Raw genomic sequence first — 6,096 nt, forward strand, 5'->3', positions numbered from 1 at the left:
CTCTACATTTCATCATGTACAGAAAGAGGAGCCCATGATGGACTATTAGTAAGTAATTAGTGTATTGTGGGAGGAAGTGTCGTTTTCCTCAGTGAGCTAGCCATTGACAAGTTGCCTCAACGTAGTAAATGACAGCCCCTTTAAAAAAACATTTTATAATTATAGTATGTGGACAAATGTTTTACCTCCATGTATATATTGCACTGCATCTATGCCTGGTACACACAGGAGATACAAGAAGGGGTCAGATCCCTTGGAACGGTAATTAAAGATGGCTATGAGTCACCATGCGGTTGCTAGCAATCATATCTGGGCCCTCTACAAGAACATCAAATGCTCTTAACCACTCAACCTTTGCTCCAGGCCCACGATTATAAATTCTTGTTTTTAGAATATGAAAATTTGTTACTGTGTTTCCATTCTCAAAATTTATGATCTTGGTCTTTCCTTCTTGCCTTTGTATGGGGCCAAAAGCTCCATTGGCTACTTTAACAAATTTAAAGCAGGCTCCAGGAATATCACCTTTTCATGACATTTTCAACCAAATTCAACAACCAGAACTTAATCGTTTTCCTCAATGAAGTTCAATCAGCCATCACTAGACATGAAAACTGTGGTCTTCTTGTCCTTCTTGATGTGCTGCACCCTGACACACTTTCTGATAGCAGAATTTGGCTGCTTGGCTTCAAATCCTACTTTTTCTAGAACAATACCCTTTACATGAGATGCACCTCCAAAAAGATTGGCCTTTTGGGGCTGTGCCCAAGTGGGCTTTCTTGTGTTGCTTACCATGATCCCTTTGATGACAATGTAGCTTTCAAGCAGTACAGAGACCATGACACTTGCCCATCTTTCCAGTACCACTGGCTCGAGAGAAAGCCAATTATAAATTCTTAAACCACTCAAAGAATATTTAAATTTCAAAAACTCACTCTTATATTTGAATTACGACTTTTCATAACTATGCTGAAATATGTGTGATCTGTAAAGATTTGGGCAAACACCAATATTTTAAAAGAATCTTGGTGTATACAGAAAAGACATCTCTATTTTTTATGTGTCTGTGAACAAAGTAACAGAATTTTTGGACACTCCGAGAAGAAATATCATTTAATATTTATTCAGGTAAAGAAAAACTACATGTCACGAACTGGCATTTATACTATTATTATGTATGCTGGAAAATTATTTTATTGTTTGTTGGAGACCAACCTTTTGTGATAGCTTGATTATGAGCCGCCTTTGTGTAAATGAAAGAAAAGATATTCAAACAAGTAAAAATAAATGTGCATGATTCACCAGCACAGCTAACTCGAGATTTTCCAGCTTCATAACCACAACTGATACGAAGATTTATCGTCACAGCTGCCTGCGTTCTTCTTTTCCTTGTAGCCGAAGGAATCAAATTTCTTTCAGGAGATTAGTCATGTGTGGGGGTGTTGCCAACTGCAAAATATTTGTTATGAATGAGGTGCACTTCTCCGCTCCTGTCCTCCAGCCCCAAGTCAATGAGTAATTTTCATCTCTTTGTGTGTCTTTCCCGCCTACCATCAGGAATGAATTTTAATGACTTACGCAGTCAAACTTTCTTTAGTTGGTACTCTAACCTCAAACTTCAGATTGTATTGTTTCTGCAACATGATAAGCTCACAGAGAAAGGTTAGACAAAATGGCATTTGGACACATGCTTATGAGAATGAGATTCAAGCTGAAGGAACACCATACATAGGGGTTGAAAGCAGAAAAGGGGTGAAAGCATCTTAGGTACTCTCTTGAGCTCCTTTCCTAAACAAATTGAACACTTCAAACAAGTAACTAATAATGTCATAGAGTGTCAACATGGTTTCTTTTTTCTTGTGGACTGTTTTGTGGAAACTCTTATCATTCTCAGAACAGTCCTACCAGGGGTTAAGTCATATTTTCATTTCGCATAGGAAACAAGTAAATTTTTCAAAATTACACAATTTATTAGTGGCTGAAAGCATTTATGCTTACATCTAGCTGGTTCCCTAGCTTGTTCTCTGTTTTTCAATATTCTGTCTTGGTTATAAAGAATGACCCAATTATATAAGCACTAATGTAAGTACACAGTTTGAGAAAATCAACGCTGTGCCTACATAAGAAATTCATAAAACCAAAAGGGACTTCCATTGGTCATTTCTTTCATGTGAAATTAATGCTGCCTTTTCCTTTTTAACACCTTTGGAAATGTGCATTTAAAATTTGGCTTGTACCTAATCACAATCTGGCAACCATTGTCTCATAGGATTTTTCTATTCTTTAAACCATACGGTGCTAGTGGGATGGAACAGACTATGCTATGTTCAATTAAAGAAAACTACTAAAATAATTGAACAGACAATAAGAGTTCAATAACTCCACCCATGGCTTTATTTCTAACATGTCACTTTGGGTAGGACTGTTTTGCCATTGAATGTAATGGCTGCTTTACCGACACATTTTATAATGTAGAATTCCAGGTTGTTTTAATATGACATGTAAGAAGAATAATACCAAAATGGTGAAGTAGTAGAGAAGTTCCTAGCATTAAAAGGAAGGTATTGGAGTTTGTGTTAAGTTTTTTTTTTTTCAATTTTGGAAGGGAGGCATAGTATATTTGGCTCTGTATTCTGTATTAAATATAAAGTCAATCATTTAGCTAAGCTCATTTACGAGAGTAATTATTGTCCAAATCAATACTAATGATTGACTAACTTGCTCATATATAAGCACCCTTATTTGGTCTCTAACAGGGCAAAAACTTGATCAGTGATTCATGGTCATTTAAATTTTTATAAGGCCAAAAGGCAAAGAGAAGATACATTTCCAACACTGAGCACTTGAACAGCTGAGCCCAACCCAGTAAACAAATGACACAAAATAATTCGAGTCCCAGAACACGAATTTCAACAGCTTATTAAAAATGCCCTCTCCGTCCCCCTATAGACCACATTGGTTTTGTCTCCTTTCCCCGGCACTTGAGCAAATAGGAAGTTTCAAAGGAGCCGGTGCCTCTTAGGTGAATAAATTCATTTCCCCGGCAACCTTGAACTAAAGCTGCCTTCTGTGTGACTGCTGGTTTTTCTCCCTGGTCACAATAGTTAGGGAAGAGCCTTATTGTTGTTGCAATGAGATGGGATTCACCACAGGTTCATCCATTTTTTTTTAGTAATCTACCCTTCCTTGACCTTTGTTGGGACTACTGTGTACTGATCTGATGCGTCAGAGACTTGCCCACTGTCACCCCTACCAGCTGCTATGCCCAGATGACTACATCCCTCTTTCTAAGGATGAGTGACTCCTTGCAGTTGTGGCTTATGGCACATCTCCAGTCCCCCTATTCCACCCTCATTGTGAATAATCAAATCTTCACGTACATTGGCCTTGGGAACCTGGACCAGTGCCTTCTTAGTAGCAATCATAGATTTCCTGCCCATCTTTGTGGGACTGATGTCATAGCCATCTTACCCATGAATTACAGGCCATGTTTGTCAACATGATTCTGGGTTTACTCCTCAGCGTGTTCACTTTGCCTCTGCCCTTCCCTCTCATTTCCTGCTTCCGCATTGCAGTTTTCATATGCTGAGCATCTGTTGTGTGGAGGCCAGGCTCAAAGCTTTCTCTACCTGTGAAAACCACCTACCCCTTGCCATCCACTCATGTGTACTAGAAACCTCAGTCAAAAGAACAAGCATTCTCAGTGGTATGCATTACTTACCGCCATGTTAAATCCCCCACCTTACATCCTGGAAGATAGGCATGTAAAAAGTGTGCTTAAGCAGTTAGGCACTGGCAATCAAAAGAATCCTAATTGTTCTTTTCTAACTTCTCCGGAGACCAGAAAAAGAACAGAAAATTAACCCATTACTTCAATGCATTCGTTAAAGATTTATGTTTTGCTTGCAGATATGTATGTGTAACAAATACAGGCCGTGCCCTCGGAGGCCAACAAAAGGGAGTCAGAGCCCCTGAACCTGGAGGTGGTAGTGTTTGTGAGCTACAGTGTGGGTTCTGGGAACTGAATCTGGGTCCTCCGCAAGAGCAGCAAGTGATCTTATGCATTGAGACATCACTCCAGCCCCTCAATGTATTTTTTATATAAATATCATGAAAACTGTTAGCGAACATCCACTTTATGGTTACCACTAGGCTTCCGTTAACAAGTTGACCATAGATATTAATGTAGTTTAAAGCTGCATTATGATCTAAAGCCATTAGTATGACCAGAATGGTTCACAAAGAGAATAACAGTATAGGTTTATGAAAGTGGACACTATATCCATATTCATAGTAGCCCATCACAGAGATCTTGTTACTTTTTATGTCTTTCAAAATTGCATTACTCTGATCCTTGACATTTTAATATTTTTATGTCTCTCGGTGGCTTTAAATGCTCATTTAAATATTTTTTAATTTAGTGTTGGAGAATTTCATAGATAATATATTTTAATCCAGCCCATCCCCAACTCCCTCCCCACTTATACCCCTGAACCACCATTAGTTTTCATACCCAACTTCATGTATTCAGTTTTAAGCCCTCTGAGTCTATTTAATGCTGCCAGGATGAACTTCTTCTGAAATATAAACCATAGGATTTTTAAGGCATGATATTTTTATAATCAGATATCTTTGAACTTGCCACACCAGATAGATATACAAGATGGTGCCTATAGACAACGGCAATTGTCCTTATAGAACGTTTTCTAGACATCTGCTCCAATTTGATACTAAAGGAGAAATAGCCACTGAATTATCATCTTTAGGTGATAGATAATAGATAATATCTGAAACCAAGAAGTATCTATTGTATATAACACAATATATCTTTTCATAAGTGGTTTTAAATAAATTACAGTAGCATATATTAGAAATTCTTATATTAAAGTAGTTTGCATATTATAAATATTAATGAATGTTTCACAACCAATGCTGTTTTGGCAAATATTTAATTCTGCCATGTCAATTTCTTATAAAAATATCTAAACTGAAAACGTCGTTCTTTTGCCTTCTTCTGTTTCTCTGCCTTCTCTTCCATGATGTGCCTTTGCGACCCTCTGGCCATTTCAGCTCCCACTTCTCATACAAATTTATGAGTTTTAGCATTTCTGCTCTTCCCAAGAGTCTTCATGGCCAAGACTACAATTATCTTTCTCCGTTTTTCCATATTTAATAAGATGCAGTATGCATGTTCAATTGTTGACAAGCAGCATTGATTAAAAAAATTCTATCATGGTGACTTGTAGATTTTTCCCATTTTAACTTTGAACAACTAACTTGAGTTCCTCTGTCATGGCAAATGGTAGATGGGTCTTGTTTCTAAAACTTCTCTTCCTCTCACAGTATTTTCTTGGGGAGATGGCTCATTGGTTTCAACATCTTCTATGTTACCTTTTTATTTACTTTCCAAAAGTTGATCACTCATGAGACTAAGATAACAAAATCATGAAAAGAAATGAGCACCTATAATTTTAGTACTAGGAGGTCTAACGCAGAGGAACTGAGTTGAAGTCCAGTTTGGGATATGCAGCTATGCCAGGTTCAGCCTCAGCTTATATAAAAAGAGTCTGGCTCAAGAAACCAAGAGCAGTGGGTGTGGCTAGGTTGTAAAATGCTTACCTTTTGTCACCTTTTGTCACCCCCTTGGGCAAGTGGGGTGTGACATCTGTTCTCTGAGTTCTTGCTGCCCAAAGACAATGAGGTGACTTCATTAGAAAGCTATCCATTGAGTCATCCAGTCTCTTTCATTATGCATTTTCCCTTGGGCCATTTTTTTACAGGTACTAAGTGGTCAGTAGAATGTCCCTGGCACTTTTGAATCGTATGTTGTTGGAAGCACCACACATACAGCCAAAGCTTTTGGATGATGGATAGTGAGATCCCAAGAGTTGGGTTCAAATTCTTTCACTGCATTTATTTGCTATGGCAGCTTAGACAAATAAGTGAATTGCTCTGCGTGCTGCTTCCCTGCTATAAGATGAAGACAGCAATGATACTTTGCTTACGGTAGTGTTGTTCTGATGGAATTGGCAGCCCGTAGGAATTGCTTTGCCTCATTCTGATACATAGTAAGCTTTTAATCAATATGAAGTACTATGC

General features: G+C 38.0%; 1 pseudogene; it reads right to left on the reverse strand.

Moving 5' to 3' along the window:
- Nucleotides 1–429: 429 nt before the first annotated feature.
- LOC119804533 lies at nucleotides 430–850 on the reverse strand (annotated as a pseudogene).
- Nucleotides 851–6,096: the final 5,246 nt, after the last annotated feature.

The sequence above is a fragment of the Arvicola amphibius genome, chromosome X (genome assembly GCF_903992535.2).
Source record: "Arvicola amphibius chromosome X, mArvAmp1.2, whole genome shotgun sequence".
Classification (NCBI taxonomy): Eukaryota; Metazoa; Chordata; class Mammalia; order Rodentia; family Cricetidae; genus Arvicola; species Arvicola amphibius.